The sequence below is a fragment of the Aotus nancymaae genome, unplaced genomic scaffold, assembly GCF_030222135.1.
Source record: "Aotus nancymaae isolate 86718 unplaced genomic scaffold, 86718_ANA_hifiasm-v0.15.2.pri h1tg000010l, whole genome shotgun sequence".
Lineage (NCBI taxonomy): Eukaryota > Metazoa > Chordata > Mammalia > Primates > Aotidae > Aotus > Aotus nancymaae.
The window spans coordinates 34,402,224-34,422,125 of NW_026988421.1; positions in this window are offsets into that span (position 1 = coordinate 34,402,224).

Sequence of the window (19,902 nt, forward strand, 5' to 3'; positions counted from 1 at the left end):
AATACCTATTATGTGCCATGAAACTGCTAACAATAAATAAGATATGATTCCTCCTGGAGGGCCATCAGTTCAATGAAATTTTCTTGAATATTTAAAAGATTTTATGATCCAACAAAGCAATTCTAAAGATGAGATTTCAGACACTGTAACAGAGGATGAGAAAGATTTTTCTTTAGGTTGACATCCCTACCAGTTTCCTCTCAATTCACACTTAATGACCAAGACATTTGTATTAAGTTTTAATGAAAGTATAGTCCCTCTTTCTTAGTTCTTTTCATGGATACTATATTCAACCATAAAGAACATTAAAATGAACTGTATAAACTATATTGATCTTACCTAAATATTTTAGGGTACCTCTCCCCACTCCTAATCACATCAAATTCTTCTAAGAATCTCTGCATTCTGAGGGCAAGATAATAGCTAGTACAGTTAATTCAGGTCCTTAGAAAAAGAAAAAGAATTAAGCGGAATACTTGTTAATTACATTTAAGAACAAACCTGGTACACATATAGGTTATATATCCTCCTTTATATTCTCTTTTATACACATAGAGCATTTTATTATTTACAGTTTTAAAAGAATAAAAAAGTATAGGGTTTTTCTTTTTGTTTATGGAGATTAATTTGGTTTTTTGTCTAAAGTGTTTTAAAACATAAATCTGATTTGTGTGAGACCAATGCTACATGGACTATGTTAATATCAATAAATTATACTTGAGAACTTGCAAAAGTAGATTATTATGACTCATTACATTGCTCTAAAATTTTCAAGTTACATCCACCTGCATATTTCTCTAACTCTTCCCTTAAAAAAAAAAAACCCAGATTGTTTTCTTGTTTTAAATCAGTGTGTGACTTGATAATACTATATATGTAACGTCACAGAAGTCATTAAGTTGTATTAATGTTGGTGTTCATGTTTTGTTAATGTCTGTTGGAGAAGTGTGGGGTGTGGAGGAGGGTATGTCTTAGCAGTATGTCCTAGAATGTCTGATGAAGTAAGTGAGAAACAATCATGAAATGAATGAAAACGATCTGATAACTCATTGGCTCATTTAGTTTTGCATGCCTTATTCCGGTTGGCATTAGGAAACTTTAGAATGGTGAGGCAACCCTGGAAAGCTAGTACAAAATAGGACTTAAAAGTGTAATATTGCAATGATAAGAGCCTAATTTAAGAGGAAATAATTAAATGCAAGGAAGGAGGAAAAGCTCTGTACAAGAGCTTTACATATTATGTGGAAAAGTATTAATTAGAGGCTGAAAACACAGAGGAGAGCATGTGGATGAACATAAAAGTATACAATAACACAGCTAGTATTGATATGAAAATAGATTTCAGAACATCTCAGCCAGATGGAGGAGACAGATGATACTATCACAGTGTAAATTACAAGAGTGGCCCAGAGTTCAATAAACATTTTGGAATGCCTACCAAGTACCAAAGGATCCATGATCTGTCCCCATTCTCACACACAAGATTGAGTATCAATGTTGAGCAAAGGGATCATACAACCTAGTTCATGTGGGAAAGTCCTGCTATATAATTATTTTCCCTAGGTTTCTCTCTCTTTCATAATCAAAAGTTTTCTGTTTGGTTGATAATTGTATGGTCACTATAATGATGAAGGAAAACTGCTGAAAAATCTCATCTACTAAGAGCAAACAATCTCAGAGATGTTTGATCTCCCTTGCTTATCATTCAGAAAAACTAAACAATTCTTTAATAAAAAGAAGGAAAAGCAGGAACAAGCTAATCAGCAAATAGGAATTACAACAGTTGGTTGTGATGAGATATTGGGATGGGTAGATTTGCAACAGTAATTAGTAGTGGTTTTGTGATGTCTGGTCTCTCAGCTCTAGGATTCTTTTAATCCTGTCTTTTTAAGCTCATACACTAGCTAGGGCCTGGTTTTCAACCTGACCTAAATGCACATTATCCAAAAGGAGAACACCAGTTCCCAAGACACATGTGAAGAAAGATATAAAACCAAACACATACTGAAGGAAATTAGAGAATATATTAGCATATAAAGCAAGAACAAGAAATCACTGCAAAAATATGGACATATATACGTATCTATCTATATATATATGGATATATACAGATATTTACATCTATTTCTATATATAGCAGTTGAAATAACACAATTGCTGGTTAAATAACAAGACAGCTACAATTAAAGAACAACTTAGTGAGTTGTAAGAACAGATTGAAGAACTTTCTTCATAATTCAGGAAAATAATTCAGGAAAGCATAAAAAGATATTAAAAGAAAGTCAATGAAAAGACTAGAGATGTGGAGGACAGAAGTAGAAGTGCCAATATCTGAAAATGGGAAGGCCCACATGAGAGAAGAGGAGAAAATACTTGAATAAAAGTTTTCTTTAAGTGGTTCATGGGGTGTCCAGCAAGAGACATAATGAAAAAAAAAACAAAACCCTGATACATTATAAAGAAATTGAAGAATATCAAAGTGGAACTTCTAAAAGTTTCCAGAGATAAAAAGATCACTTATACAGAACAAGAATCAGATTAAAATCATGTAGCTGTCACAGCACCAGGCATTGTATCTTCCCTCAGCTGTATCTTAAGCAGGAAGAAGTGAGAAAAAGCAAAAAAAGGTCTTTCTTCTCATACTCTTTCAAATTTTACTGGAGAGAAAAACCTTGTTTAATGAAATTCTTATATTTCATTTGCCAAAATGGAATCACATACTCATCTCTAGAACAAATTGATGGCAAAGAAAAACAGGATTGTTGTAATTGACTCAAGCCAATCATGACTTACACCCTGGGACGGGGCAAATTGACAACTGAGCAAAATAGTAGTTCTCATTAGCATGGAGGAAGGATGGATAACTTTTGGTTGGTATATAAAAATATTTGACATCTGTCAATGTCACGAAAAATGGGAGAAAACCAGGCATTATGGAAAAAAAAGAGTGACCTATAGTCTTAACAATTCACAAGAATTACAGAGGTCAGAGGAATATACTAAACTACACAATGAGCAAAATCAACTATGAACTTTGTGAAACTGTATAAGACAGATGACCTGTTTTCTCAATCAAACAAAAAGATAAAAAGAGATGAAAGAGAAAACCTATAGATTAAGAGACTTAAATTATGTATCAATCAATCATTATGTGTGGAAGTTTCTTGGATTTTGATTCAAGAAAACAGACAAAAACACATTTATGACATGTATGAGACAATTGGAAATTTGAAAACAGGATATTTGATTATATTGTTTTGTTAATTTTTAGATGTAATATATGTGTTATTATGTCTTTAAAGTTTATCATTTAGAGATACATGCTGAAATATTTACAGAAGAAGTGTAAGACCACATTTCATATATGCCCACAAGTCATAGGTCTTCACTTTAACTGATCCTGTCATCAAGATGACAAATGTTCTTTAAAGACAAGAAAGCAGGGATGTGGCAAAAGGAACTGACCTTTTGGACAAAATGCAGAGATTCAACAGATTTAAGTGAAAAATGTCCCTATGTAGACAGAAATTACCTCACTCCCTTTTTTTTTCCATCTCCCCAACCTCCTCAGGCAGCTGAGTAACTGAAAAATAGAAACTATCAACATCCAGCTACTAGCTCAAAAGTCTGACAGACGAATTAAAAAAGTTACTAAACAGGAAAGGGAGTAAGGACTGAACCTATTCAATTATTGACACAGAAAGATTAATTTAAAAATTAATAATAAAAGTCACTAATAAAACTCATGGGATACAGATAAAATTTCTTCCCCTCCAAAAAACAAAACCAAACCAAAAAGACTTAAGAAGAAAACTTTTTAGGAGAGGATTCTGGGAAGATGGCAACATAGGAAGCACCAGGAATCTGTCAACAAGTGGTACTGCAGGATATGTCTGATGTAACTACTTTGGAACTCTGGCATCTATAGAAGGCTTGCAGGGTAAATTGCCGTTTCTGTCCATTTCAGCTCATAGCTCTGCAATAGCTACCATCCCCCACCCTGTAGCCTCCAGCCAGGCAGCTGTGTACTTGTTCCTGTAGTCCCTTGCTTGCAGCTTGCTGGGACATGGTGGCAGTAAGGACCAACTATTCATCCTCCAGATACTGGGGAACTGTGTTCTGACTGCTGATTGCCACTTCTGATCCTAGGAGTGCCCGCACAGAGATGGTCAGCCATTGTTGCACCACCATCACCCCACCCCTCCTCCAAGGTGGCAAGTTCCTCCCCCTCTGGCTGAAGCAACTGCCAGGAGACTTAAAGGGCCAGCGCCTCTTTCCTTCCCTTCATTTTCCTTTTTGCCCTTCTGGGAGCTAAACATTAAAGAGTAGGACATTCAAAGGCAACTGCATATCCAGGGGAAATAAGAAAGTCACTATACATGCCCAGGGAAAGACACAGGCTTAGAAAACACCTGAGGAGACCCTAGGTTTACATCTTAGGTTGATCCTTGGCTTGGCATGGGTACAGCCTACAACAATCAAAACCCAAACAACAGAAAAAAGCAAACCCCAAGGGAAGGGGGAGGACTATGATTACCAGTTGCCGCATTATTAGATTCCAGTGGCCAACTTTCAAGGAAGAAATCACAAATCATACAAAGAAATAGGAAACTATGGCACAATCACAGGGAAAAAATAAACAAAATGAAAATTGCTCTGCAAGAAATGCTAAAGAGAGTTCCTGCAGTTTGAAATAAAAGGACACCAGACAGTAAATCAAAGTCATATGAAAACATAAATATCTTAATAAATACATGGACAATTATTAAAACTAGTTCTATAGTGACAATAACTTGGGTTTTCGTTGGTTTGTTCTTTAAGACCAGGGTCTCACTCTGGCCCAGGCTGAAGTGCGGTGGTACGATCTCAGCTCACTGCAACCTTAACCTCAGGCTCAGGTGATCCTCCTACTTCAGCCTCCAGAATATCTGGGACCGCAGGCACATGACACCATGCCTGGCTAATTTTTTGTATTTTTTGTAGAGATGGAGTTTTGCCATGTTTCCGAGGCTGGTCTCAAACTCCTGGGCTCAAGCTAGCTACCTGCCATCCTCAGCTTCCTAAAGTACTGGGATTACAGCTGTGAGCCACTGCGCCAGGCCAACAGTGACTTGTAACTCCACTTTTTGTTTTCTATGTGATTTAAGAGACTAATAAATTAAAAAACAATTATTGGTCTAAAATCCAGTGTTCTTATAACTTTGGTTTGAAAGTCCATATTTCATTTTCTACATAATTTAAAAGACTAATGAATTTTAAAAACCAGCTACTAGTTTATGTTTTTGGATGCACAATATATAAAGATGTAATTTTGTGACATCAGCAATAAGAAGAGGTGGGCATGGAGCTGTAAAGGAGCAGACATTTTTTATGCTATTGGAAGTTAATCTGGTATAAATTCACATTAGAGTGTTATAACTTTAAGATGTTAAATATAATCCCCATGGTAACCACAAAAATAATTATAGAATATACACAAAAGGAAATGAGAAGGGAATTAAAACATTTCACTATAAAAAGTCAACTAAAGTTAAAAGAAAACTGTAAGGCAGGAAATGAGGGACAAGAAAGCTATGAGTCATATAAAAAACAAAGCAAAATGACATAACAAAGTTCCTCCTTCTCAGTAATTACTTTAAATATAAATAAATTAAACTCTCTAATTAAAAGACAGAAATTGGCAGAACAGATAAAAATATATGATCCAACTGAATGCTGTCCACCAGAGACTCACTTTAAATTCGAAGACACAAATAGGTTGAATGTGAAAAGATGGAAAAATACATTTTATGCAAATAGTAAAAACAGAATTACCATATGATCCAGCAATTTCACTTCTGGGTATATTCCTTAAAGAATTAACAGCAGAATCATGAGGAGATATTTGTACACTGTATTCATTGCATCATTATTCACTATAACTAATAGAAAACATAAAAAAATGAAAACCTAACATCCAGGTAATAGGAGCTCCTCTTTTCAGAGAAGAGAAATGAGAAGAAATTATTAAACAAATACAATAAAATGCCCTAGAACTGGAGAATATCACTTTCTATACTGAATTTCATCACCAAAATGACCACACTAAGCTATATCACTGTAGATTTTAGAACATCAGGATATAAGAAGCCTAAAATCTTTCAGAGAGAAAAAGAGAGGCCACATGCAAAAGATTATAAATGAAAATAAAATCAGATTTCTCAACAATTACACAAATAACTAGACAACAATGGAGTAATACCTTTAAATTCTGAGGCAAATTAAACAATTAAACATAAGAGTAGAATCAAGACATTTTTAGGAAGGGAAATGCTCTAAAACTTACCTCTCTTGCACTTTTTCCCAAAAAAGTAATACTTCACTAAAATTAAGGCAGTAAACCAAGAAAGAATAAAACTCAGAAATCAGATAATAGGAAGTGTAAGTCAAGAGAAAGTGTAAGAGAATCCCAGAATAATAGAAAAAGGAAGTACCAGGAACAAAACAAAATTATCCACTGGCTTTCTGGGGAACTGTGTTAACCTCGTTTACTCTAGAACAGAAGCCTGTCATCTGTAATACGAAATCTTGTTCCACCCTGTGAGACTGGGGTAGGCTAAGAAAGACAAATTCAAAATAACTAAATGGGGAAGAGTGAGCAGAGAGCAAGAGCAAGAGTGAGAGAGAAGGGAAGGGAAGGGAAGGGAAGGGAGAAGGGAAGGGAGAAGGGAAGGGAGAAGGGAAGGGAGAAGGGAAGGGAGAAGGGAAAGGAAGGGAAAAGGGAAAGGAAAAGGGATGGGAAAGGGGAAGGGGAAGGGAAAGGGGAAGGGGGAAGGGAAAGGGGAAGGGAGAAGGGGAAGGGGAAGGGAGAAGGGGAAGGGAGAAGGGGAAGGGAGAAGGGAAGGGAGAAGGGAAGGGGGAAGGGAAGGGAATGCAGAAGGGGAAGGGAAGGGAATGGAGAAAGGAAAGGAGAAGGGAAGGGAAGGGAATAGGGAAGGGAAGGGAATGGAGAAGGGGAAGGGAAGGGAATGGAGAAGGGAAAGGGGAAAGAAGGGAAGGGCGGAGGGAAAGGAGAAAGAAGGGAAGGAAGGAAGGGAGGGGTGGAGGGAGGGAGGAAGGGAGGAAGGGAAGAAAGGGAAGGAGGGGAGAGAAGGGAGGAGGGAAGGAGGAAAGAAGGAAGGGAAGGAAGGGAAGGGAGGAGGGAAGGAAGGGAAGGAGGGGAGAGAAGGGAGGAGGGAAGGAGAAAGGAAGGAAGGAAAGAAGGAAGGGAAGGAAGGGAAGGGAGGAGGGAAGGAGAAAGGAAGAAAAGAAGGAAGGGAGGAGGGAAGGAAGGAGGTTGGGGGAACTTCCTACTTAAATTGACCTAGCAAATTCAACTTCAAACCCCATAAAGTAATCTAATGCTATTAAAGTAGCCAATAAAATCAAACTTTAGAACGTAAGTTCACTGCAGAAGAAACTAAACTGCCTTACAAAAAGGTAAATGAAGGAAAGATGTTATTAAAAACAACAAGCAATGAATTAAGAAGCAGGCAGAATTGACGCACAAGTAGAGTATATTTTAAAACAATGCATTAGAATTATAATTAGAAATCTTGGAAATAAAGAAATATAGCCCTTGAAATGTTATAAGTTAACAGATGGAATAAAGCCTACAGTGGTTATAATAAGGAGAATCAATGTGAAAATAGCCCTAAGGAATTTCTCTGAAATGCAGTAAGAAGAAACAAATACATTAAAACACATGAAAGAGCTTTTAATAGACAAGGAGAATAGATTGAGGGCAAGTGTTTTCAACATACACCTGTTATAGGAGTGCATGCAAGCGTGTTAATGGAAGAAAAGCAGTATTGGAAGAGATAAAGGCTGAGCATATTTCTGAATTGAAGAAAACACTGGGTGGGTTTCCGCTGGGTGGGTGGCGGGGATGGCAGGGAGGTGGCGATGGTTAATGGGTACAAAAAAAAAATTGTGAGAAAGAATGAACAAGACCTAGTATTTGATAGCACAACAGGAGGACTATAGTCAATAATAATTTAATTGCACATTTTAAAATAACTACAAGAGTGTAATAGGATTGGTTGTAACACAAAGGAAAATGCTTGAGGGGATGGATACATCAATTTCCATGATGTAATTATGAATTGCATGCTTGTATCAAAATATCTCATGTACCACTAAAATATATATATGTACTATGTACCCACAAAAATTAAAAATTAAAAAAAAATTGTAACCACAAACATGAAAAGAATCCCCATTTGAAAATGTGCTACAAGCACTGGGTAGGATAAAAAAAAACATACCTGGACACACCATAGTAAAATTACAAAAATTTTAAAAAGTAAAGATAATTCTTTTTTAAATCACCAGCAAGAAAAGACAGATGAAATACAAAATAATTAGACTAAAACAGATTTTTGGCTGGGCACAGTGGCTCATGCCTGTAATCCCAGCACTTTGGGAGGCCAAGGTGGGTGGATTACAGAGTCAAGAGATTGAGACCATCCTGGCCACATGGTGAAACCCCATCTCTACTAAAAATACAAAAATTAGCTGGATGTGGTAGCACATGCCTGCAGTCCCAGCTACTCAGGAGGCTGAAGCAGGAAAATCACTTGAACCTGGGAGGCGGAGGTTGCAGTGAGTGGAGATTGAGCCACTGCACTTGAGCCTGGCAGCAGAGCAAGACTCCATCTCAAAACAACAACAACACCAAAAACAAAAACAGATTTTTTCAATACATCATAGATACTATAAGACAACATCATAATTTTTTTAAGTGCTAAGAGAAAATTACTGTATATAGGATTTCATACCTAGTTGAACTATTATTATGAGGGCAAAATAAAGATATTTGCCATCATCTAAGGATTAAGTAAATTTACCTCCACATATTCTCTGCAAAGGAATATTAAATAATGAACTTCAGTCAGAAGGTAAGTAAATCAAGAAGAAAAGCACGAAATACAACAAAAATGTTGAGTTCTGAAACTTAAAAATACGTGAGAAAATTAATGGACTCTTCAAGAAAACATGTTCTAATCTTTGAGAAAAGTTGAAGCTAAAATGCTATGCAACAATTACAAGGTTTGGATTTGGTCTTGATGGTCAATGGATAAAAGTCATGTGGTATTCACAAGAAAGATAGAAATATTGAGTAATCCCAAATCGAGTGCAGCAGCTCACGCTTGTAATCCCAGCAATTCGGGAGGCCAAGGTGGATGGATCTCTTGAGGTTAGGAGTTTAACCAGCCTGGCCCACATGGTGAAACCCTATCTCTACTAAAAATACAGAAATAGCCAGGCTTGGTGGTGCACACATGTAATCCCAGCTACTTGGGAGGCTGAGGCAGGAGAATCACTTGAACCCAAGAGGTGGAGGCTTCAGTGAGCCTAAATCGAGCCACTGCATTCCAGCCTGGGTGACAGACTGAGACTCTGACTCAAAAAAAAAAAAAAAGAGTAATTAGAAACATTGTTAGAAAAATTCATATGTAATTATGTACATCAAATATTTATTAAGGGTTCCTAGTAAAAGAACAGAAATATATTCTATAGCTTCTAAGCCAAGAGGGGAATCAAAAGACAATACGTGGTTATTTTCAATCCAGTCTAAGGAAGGAAAAAATAAAGACACAGTGATAAAAGATGGTAAACAGAAAATGTAAGTGTAAATATTGTGGTAAACAAAAGTTCAAGTATATCAATCATTTATTTTAACAGAGTAAGCTTACATATTGAGACAGATAGATGATGCTCAGAATATATCCCAAAAACAAATTCCATCACTGTGTTACTTACAAGAGAAAACAATGAAACTATTAAGTTTGAGAGTAAAAGTTAGATACACCAAGAAAATACTAAACTGTGGAAGATGGCATTACCAAACCAAACCGGGTCAGTCTGCCCGCCCGACACAAAGCCAAACACAGAAACACCGGATTTTTGCAACGTGAAAGGGTTATTGTGACTGGACTGGCAAGTAGACAGGAGAGGAAACACTCAAACCTGTTTCCTCAAGCTGGGGGTTGGGTCAGGTTTTTGTTTTGTTTTGGTTTGGTTTGGTTTGGTTGTTGTTGCTGTTTTCCAAACGGGGTCTTGCTCTGTCGCTCAAGCTGAAATGCAGCTCTTGAGTAGCTGGGACTACAGGAGCATGCCACCACGCCTGGCTAATTTTTATATTTTTTTGTAGAGCTGGGTTTCACCACATTCTCCAGTCTGATCTAGAACTCCAGGGTTCAAGTGATGCACCCACCACGGCTTGCCAAAGTGCTGAGATCAAAGGCACGAGTCACCAGTGCTCAGCCTGGGTCAGGTTTTTTAAGTATAGGGTAATGAGGGGTAATCCAACTGGATCTTGCAATGAGGTGCTACTGGGAGTCATGATGTGAATGGTGTCTGCTTCTTAATTCAATCCCTGTTCCTTGGTCTGAGCACTTAGGTGTCACCAGTGGTTGCACACTTGGTTCACTGGGCATGTTCAGCTTCCATGACCTTGAACCTGGGAGGTCCATAGCAAATGAAAAGCAATTCACAACTTTGTAACATAAAAATTGAACCTGATTGGTCTGGTTCAGTTACAATAGTTTAAAAATATTAATATGAATCCAAAATATCATTTAAAGACAAAAGCTTTAATATGGATTAAAAATAGTCACTACATAGTAATAATAAAAGGAACTACTAATGAATGAGGTATCATAATCATCAACTTATAATTAACAACATAAGATTGGAATTTATAAAGTAAAATCCAACAAAAGAAAAAAATTGAGACATCTACAATCATACAGGGAGATTTTAACACACCTTTTTTAGAAACTGATAGGGCAAACATTAAAAAATTCATGAGGCTACAGAAGATTTTAGCAACAAAATCACTAAGTTTAAACTAATTTATATACTCCTGCACTTAAGCTGACAATAGATAAATGAAATATTTACAGAACTTGAACACAAGACATAAAGTTTCAAAATATTTCCTAGAATCAATACCATGCAAACTAGAGACTGTAAAACTAGGGCAAAATAACAATATAGATAGAATTGCATCTTATTCTTTGGGAGGCCAAGACAGGCAGATCACGAGGTCAGGAGTTCAAGAATATCCTGGCCAATATGGTGAAACCCCATCTCTCCTTAAAATACAAAAATTAGCTGGGCGTAGTGGCACATGCCTGTAGTCCCAGCTACTTGGGAGACTGAGGCAGGAGAATCACTTGAACTGGGAGGCAGAGGTTGCAGTGAGCCAAGATTGTGCCACTGCACTCCAGCCTGGCAACAGAAGGAGACTGTGTCTCAAAAAAAAAAAAAAAATTGCATCTTATTTCATATGGTATTGAAATATTAGTGAAGATGGGTATTTTCTTCAAAATTTCCAAGATTAATAGAATTTTTAAAATAAGCTAAATATTAAGCACATTTCAAACATAATGACTTAAAAACATGTTATAAAACAGCATGCAAAACACATTTTTAAACATGCCTATCACTCAAATACAATTTTTAAAACAATAACTAAAAATAAGGTATTAAAAATACCTAAGCACTACCCTAAAATGGCTAAAATTTTATTTAAAATGGAAAATGAAAAAGGAAGTAATATTTGATGATTTTTAGACAGTGCAATCTTCAAAACGAAGTATGTGTCAATAGCGTATCAATGGTGGCATCATTGAGTTGCAAATACATTTTGTGTACATTTATTCTGTTTCTTCTTTTTTTTTTTTAAAAAAAAAAACCCTTCCATCCTAGGACCAGCTGTTTTGTGTCCAATTTATTGTTATATTTTCCTATATTTTGTCCAGTTTTTCTTAAATGGCAAATTTATTGACAATGCAATCTTATCATTTTCCCATCTGTAGGATATGTTTTTATATCCCCTTATACATTGCTGATGTTATTTGTGATTTCTCTCTGTCTTTCAAAATCATTCTCCCAGAGATTTTTCCTTTTCTTTTTTAAAAAGTCATTTTAAGGAACCAAGCTTTTGGGTAAATTGATCTTCTTTAATATTTGTTTTCTATTTTATTCACTTCTGCTATTTATATTATTTCTTCTTTTCATATTCTTTGGTTTAATTTGTTACTGTGTACCTAACTTCTTGAAAGAAATCCTTAACTGATTTCAGTCATTCTCGTTTCTTACACATGCGAAGTTATACATTTCCCTCCAACACTACTTTAACTACATTTTACAGTTTTTGATTTGCAGTATTTTCAATCACAGTCAATTCAAAATATTTCTAAATTTCCATTGTGATTTCTTTTTAATCCATGGGATATTTTGACATGTACGGTTTAATTTCTAAATACATGGTGCTTATTTCCTTTTTCTCTTTTATTGTTTACTTGTGTTTGTTGTTTTTGTCTTAATTTCAAACTCAGTTCCATTGTGATCAGGAAACATGCATTCCACAATTTCAATTCTTTGAAATGTATTGAGATTTGTTGTATAGCCTTGAATATGGTCAATATTTAGAAATATTTCATGTGCTCTTGAAAAAGAATGTGTATGCCATGGTAATGGGTGTAGTGTTCTGTGCATGTCTCTTAGGTACACTTTAATCATGTTTTTTGCTCTTATATCTTGATTGGTTTTCAACATTTTTTTGTCTGCTTTTTTTTCACTTACTGAGAGAAGTATCTTTTTTTTTTTTTTTTTTTTTAAGACAGGGTTTCACCATATTGGCCAGGCTGATCTCGAACTCCTGGCCTCAAGTGATCTGCCCGCCTTGGCCTCCTAAAGTGCTGGGATTACAGGCGTGAGCCACCATGCCCAGCTTGAGAGAAGTATCTTTAAAACTCCCAGTATGATTGTTGATGTCTCTTTTCCTTGTTGTTCTATTCTTTTGCTTTATATGTTTTCAGACAATGTTATTTATGAACATATAATTTTAAAATTATACTATCTTCCTGATAAATGTTTTATCTTTAAGAAATAGGACTCCATTTCTTGTTATACATTTTTTTCTTGAATTTTACTTTATCTGATAGTGATATATGTCTATATCAGCTCTCTTTAAGTTAGTGTTACATGACATAACCTTTTATCTTTAAGCTTTTCTTTCATTAAAGTGTGTCTCTTATAAACAGCAAATCATAGTTTCTCTTTCTAGTAAGAAAACTCTGTTTGCTCCTAGCTGGACAATACAGTCATTTATACTTAATATAATTAGGGATATATGTGAACTTAAATCTACTCTTTTTTTGTTTTTTCTACCTCTTCCATGATCATTTTTCTCCTTTTCTTCTTTTGAATTGATTGGCTGTTTTATTATTCTTTATTAGTTTTGTAAGAATCTATTCTTTACTTGTCTTTAAGTGCTTTATTATAGTTTATATTATTTATACATGGCTTATTAATGTCTAACGTATATCAGTACTTATTCTTTCTGGTCAATGAGGAGAACATTTTAACTCAGTTTAATCCCATCTTTCCTAGTTCATGTATTTTAATTTTCTCCCTATTGTAATCCCCAATAGACATTTTTCTTACTGCTATATATAGACATAATTGATTCATATTTACTTTTACATGCTTTCATAATACCTTGCAACCCCAAGCTTCCATCTAGGATCATTTCTCTTCTGCTTGGGAAAAGAAAAAGAAAAAAAAACTTGATCTTTTAGTGTGGGTTTGCTGGTGATAAGGTTTTTGTTTTTGTTTTTGTTTTCTTGAAAATATACTTACTTCACCTTCATTACTGAAAGATAGTTTCATTTGGTATGAAATTCTAGGTTGGCAGTTATTCTCTTGTATGACATTAAAAATAACTACAATGCCTCTGACTTTCATTGTTTCTGTTAAGGAGTAACAGCTATCTATTCAATTTTTGTTCCACTGAAACCATTAAAAATAATATGTTTTTTAATCTTTATACAAACAGAATTTTGCTTTTAAAAACTTTCCTGTATTTGATTTTAGCAGTTTTGTTCTTATGTCGTTTCATATATTTATCCTTTGTAGTGTTTTTTGGGGAAAAACCATCTCAGTTTTGGGAAAAATTATGTTATTAGCTATTTACAGCTGCATTTAAAAATTACCTTCAAAGCTTAGCAGATAAAACCAATAAACATTTATTATCAAGCTGGGCACTGTGATGCATGCCTGTAGTCCCAGCTGCTCAGGAAGCTGAGGCAGGAAGATCTCTGAGCCCAGGAGTTCAAGGCCAGCCTGGGCAATATATACTCCATCTCTTAAAAAAATAAAAATACACTTATTATCTCAGAGTTTGTGGTGGAGGGACCTACAAGCAGCTTAGCCAAGTGTTTTTAACACAGAGTCTCACATGAGATAGCAATCAAGATGCTTGCTAAGACTGCAGTCATTTAAAGGTTTGACTAAGGTTGAAGATCCATTTCCAGGGTGTCCTATCACACGCATGGCAAATCAGTGCTGACTATTAGCAGGTGGTCTCCATGCAGTGTCACATGGACTTCTCCATTGGGCTGGTTGACTATAGCATGGCAGTTGATTTCTACCAAAGCAAGTGATCTAAAAGAACACAAGATGGAAGCCACGTTGTCTTTTATTATGTTGTCTCGGAAGTATCCGTTACAGAGGCCAACTGTATTCAGACTGAGAGGGGACTACCCAAGAGTTTAATATCAAGAAACAAAAATCAATGGAGGTCATTTTGGTGGATAGCTACCATATTCCACCTTCTGTAACTTAATTATTCTTGTCCCTCTCATATAAAAAAAATAGTCACCCTCAAAAGTTTTAATCCATTACAGCATGAGCTCAAAGTATAAAACTTTATATCAGGTCCAGATATGGGTAAGTCTTCTTGGGTGTAGTTCTTTGGTAAAAGCTCAAGTATTGTTCCCTTCAATATGAAGTCATGTGAATTAAAGTAACAATTTATTAGTGTCTCCCACATCAAACAGTATGGTGGCACAGGCAAAATATAATTGCTATAGATGCTCCTGTTTAAAAGGGTAGGGTAATGAGCACAACACACAGTCCACAGCAATTCTGAAATTCAGCTGGACAAATTTTTAAAGTCCTTGATTGGAATTCATTGCTAATCCTGCACAGGAACAATTCTTGATATCTCTTGCCTCTACCATCTGGCTCTTGATTCTTTTCTTTGAATTATTCTTCCTTTTTCATAAAACTTCATCATTGGTTTTGGTTGTATGATTTTCTTGGCCTGTTTCATGCCTGTGAATGTTTCCAAATCCATGGACTTATTTTCCTTTTTGCTATTCCTGACCCATTAAGTCCAAGCTAACAGTGTTTCCACCAATATAAACATCTTTAAACTTTGCGGGTATTCTGTAAAAGTTCTTGGATTTACTCTATTGAGCAAAAGCCACACTCATAAATCTCATTGAAGTGATCCCTTTTCTACACTGGGCTTTCACTGATGCTGCTGGGGACAACACACTTAAGAGTCATATAACTTCTATTCTCTGATTAAAAGTACCTAAAGCATAATGTTGGATCCTTCTGAGATCTTTAAAAGGATTTTACAGGCACACTCTCAGCTTCATCTTTAGACCAAGTTTTTCTAAAAGTGCCTTAAATTTGACCTTTGTCTGGAAGCCATTTGTTAATTTCAGCATTCTGTGTCATTTGGATAGGCTATGAATATTCAAATTCAATTTCTGGCTTCCCTCACTCAACTTTTTAAAAACAGCTCCATTCTTAGCTTATTCTCACCTCTCACATTTTACTATAAGCAAAATGAAGAAACAAGAAGGCATACAATACTTTGTGTAAAAATTCTTTTTAGCTAGATTACACAACTCGTCTGGTATGTTTTCTACTTTCCATGTTACTGCAGTTAATAGTTTTGCTAAACTTTGTTTTTACATAAGGAAGATTTCCTTTCCTCCAATATTCAATAAAATTTTTCTCCCTTTCATTTTAAGTCCTCGCCTGCAGTCTCCTAAAATCAGGTTTCTACTAACACCTAAAGGCTCTTCAAGGTTTTCACCATTTTGTTTTCCATATACTGTCAAAGCCACTCTACATTTTAGATTTTTGTTACAGCAGCACTTCAATTCCAGGCCTCAAAAACCTGTATTTGTTATTTGTCACTGCATGCAAATTAGCCCAGATTTAGTGGCATAAGACAATCAACAGTTGCTATCTCCTGCAGTTCATTTAGGGAGAAAAACCTGAAAGTGGCTTAATGATTATGATTGTGATTCAGGGTCTCTCTTAAGGTTAAATACCAGAAGGCAGCCAATAATGCAGTTATCTGAAAGTCTAACTAGGCCTGGAAGATTCACTTCCAACATAGCTTGCTCCATTGGCTGCCAAGTTAGTACTGGTTTTTGGCAATGGGCCTCAATTCCTGCCACATGGATCTTTCCATTGTGCTACCTGAATGTCTTCATGACCTGGCAGTTAGCTTCTCTGAGAAAGTGATCTGAGAGAGCAGGATGGAAGATGAAATGTCTTTTATGGCCTAGTCTTGGAAAGCACACTCCATCCTTTCTGCCATCTTTTATTGGTTATACAGATTAGCCCTCTGCAATGTGGGAGGAAACTATATGGGGGAGGGGGGAATACAAGGAGGCAAAAATCACTGTAAATCTCTCAGCCTGGAGATCACTTTTCAGTTTTGGGGAAATCTCAGCCATTATATCGTCAAAATTATTTCTGTACCATTCTCTTGCTTCTCCTTTGCTGGGACTCCAATACAAATATGTTACACAATATACAATGCCTGTTCACTTTATTCCCTACTCTCTTATACTTTTCTATCTATTTTCTCTCTTTTTTCTCTTGGTGTCTTATTCTTCTGATGTTTTTCTATGACATATCTTAAAGTTTACTAGTTTATTTGCTAATTATTGTCTTTTTCTGGATGACTTAAGTATTTTTAATTTTCCCCTTATTAGTTTATTATACAGTCTTTAATCAAAATTTAGTGTTTGCATTATACATTCTTATTAGAGTCTCTATAAAATTAGTAATTTTATTTCTTCTCCATGAAAGAGTTTTACACATGTAATAATAATTTAATTAATTAATTAATTTTTTTGAGACAGAGTCTTGCTCTTGTCATCCAGGCTGGAGGGCAGTGGCAAATGATCTCAGCTCACTGCAATGTCTGCCTCTCGGGTTCAGCAATTCTCCTGTCTCAAACTCCCGAATAGCTGTGATTACAGGCATCCACCACCATGCCTGGCTAATTTTTGTTGTAGAGATGGGGTTTCGCCATGCTGGCCAGGCTGTTCAAGAACTCCTGACCTCAGGTGATCCACCCACCTCAGCCTCCCAAAGTGCTGGGATTACAGGTGTGAGCCACTGCTCCCAGCTGCTTTACACACTTTAAATCCATCCCTCCCCACCACCAATTTGTCCCACTGTTGTCATATATTTCATTTTATAAATATTTTAAGCCTAAGGCATTATTTTTGTCATTTGATAAAGTCAATATTCACTGTAATATACCCACATATTTACTCTTCCCAGAACTCTTTATTTCTTTTTGTATTCTATACTTCTATCTGGGACCATTCTTTTCTCTTTGAACAATTCACTTTAATATTTCTCTTAGTGAAAACCTGCTTGCAATACATTCTTTCAACTTTATTGCCTGAAAATATCCTTATTTTGCTTTCTAATTTTTTTAATTTTGAAGACTTTTTTGCCAGTTGTAGAATTCTATTAAAGATATTGCTCTATTGTTTTCTGGCTTCCATTGATCCTATTGAAAAGTCATTTACCTGGCTTCCTTCACTCAATTCCCCATTTAAAAGAAACATCTCATTTTTCTCAGGTTGCTTTTATGATTTTTTTTGTCTTTGACTATGCTGATCCCAAGTGTGATAGTCTGTATTTTATCTTACCTATAGTTCTTTTCAAATCTGTGGTTTAATATGTTTCGCCAGTAGAAAAATATTCTCAGCCAACATATTCTGAAATATTGCTACTATTCTATTCTCTCTCTCCTCTTATTCTGAGATTTATACACAAGTCAGAAGATGTCACCACGTTCTATATATTCTTACCTTTGTTACGAATTTTCTATCCTTTTCTCTCTGTGCTTTAATCTTGATAATTGCCACTCATAAGTCTTCCAGTTAAAAATATCCTGTTTCAGTGTGTCACATCTGCTATTAAACATATCAACTTACTTAATTTTATTTATAGATTATTTTCAATTATAAAATTTCCATTTGACCTTTTAAATAGATTCCAAGTGTCAGCTGAAATTCTGTCTTTCCCTTTGTTCTATTGACTATCTTAATCACTGCTTTTAGAAACATATTTTTCTTTCTGATCAGCAATTAAATATGGATCATTATTATTTTAAAGTCTCTGTCTGCTAACTTCAATATTTGAATAACTATAAGGATATTTCTACCATCTGTTTTAAATTTTTTTTTTCATTATGTGGTCCTTCTTATAGCATGCCTCATAATTTTTACTGAATGCCAGACCTTGTGTTTTAAGACTGGAAAAGGTTTAAATAATGTTTTCTCCTTCCTAAGTCAGTTTTCTTCTGACAGATGGCTATGCTACAAGTAGATTATCTTAATTCTACATTGGCCTGGTTTTAGGCTTTGTTAAAGATGATTCAGTTTTTTTGGTTTGTTTGTTTTGTTTTATGCCCTTACTCCTAGGATATGGCTTTCTGTGGTATCTTCAAAAAGTCTGTGGTATTTAGATAGTTTTTCCACCTTTGCCAATCTTTTTAACTTGAACCTCTGTGTCCCTACCACCCCAAAGCTGCTGAAATCCCTGTTCAGCTCTTTAACCTCAAAGATGCTTCTTTATAATGGATTTCTTGAACTTTACCTTATGCATGTAAAGCTTAGCAACTGGCAAATGTCTTGAGGGAAGATGACATGCAAGTTTGGGATTTACTGTCCTTGATTTTCTCTGCTCTGATATTTTGTCTCTCAATTTCTATTTGTTTGTCTCAGCCCAATGGCACTAGTGCTTTCTATTTGAATCTATCTTATCTAATCATCTATGTTAAAAATTGCAAATTTCCCTCAGGGTTAAAAGGCAAGAGTCTATCAAAACTGGCCAGAGAAGTTGACAAAGTACCAGGTAGAATTTCCAAAAAAACTAAAAACATAGTAATTGAAAATTAAAACTTAGGAACTAGATTAAACTAAATATTAAAAACACATGAAAAAATAGGTGAAAGACAGATATGGAAATATTCCCTGAGTGCAGCAATGAAAGTTGAAGAGATGAGAATAATGAAAAGGATGTAAAATACACAGAAAAAAGACTCAGAATTTCCACACATGTCTAATCAGAGTTCTAGTAGGAACAAAAATGCTGGAGAGGTAGTATTTGAAGAAATAACCACTAAAAATCGCTATAATTGATGAAAAGACACCATGACCAACGGGATTTATAAAAACTATGCAAGCCTGATTCAGTATTTGAAAATTAATTAATGTTATATCCATCACATCAGCAGGCTAAAAGAGAAAAATTATATAGTCATGTTAATAGATGCAGAAAAAGCATCTGACAAAATCCAATACCTATTCATGATAAAAACTCTCAGCAAACTAGGAGAGAGTGAAACTTCTTAACTTGATAAAGAACATCTACAATGCCATAGCTGACATCATACTTAATGATGGTAAAGTAGATGCTTTTCACTGAAATTAGGAATGAAGCAAAATTGTTCCCTCTCACCACTTCTGTTCAATATTATATTGAAAAGCCTAGGGAATTCAGTAAGACAAAGAAAGGAAATTTAAAAAAATACAGATTGAGAAAACAAAAACAAAAACAAAGCAAAAAATATATATATACAGATTGAGAAGAAAGTAATAAAGTTTTCTTTGCTTACAGATAACATATTTATCTATGTATAAAATCTCAAATAATTGACCAAAATAATGCTAGAACTAATAAGTGATTACAGCAAGGTTACAGGATACAATGTTAATATAGAAAAGTCAATTGTTTTCCTATATACCAGCA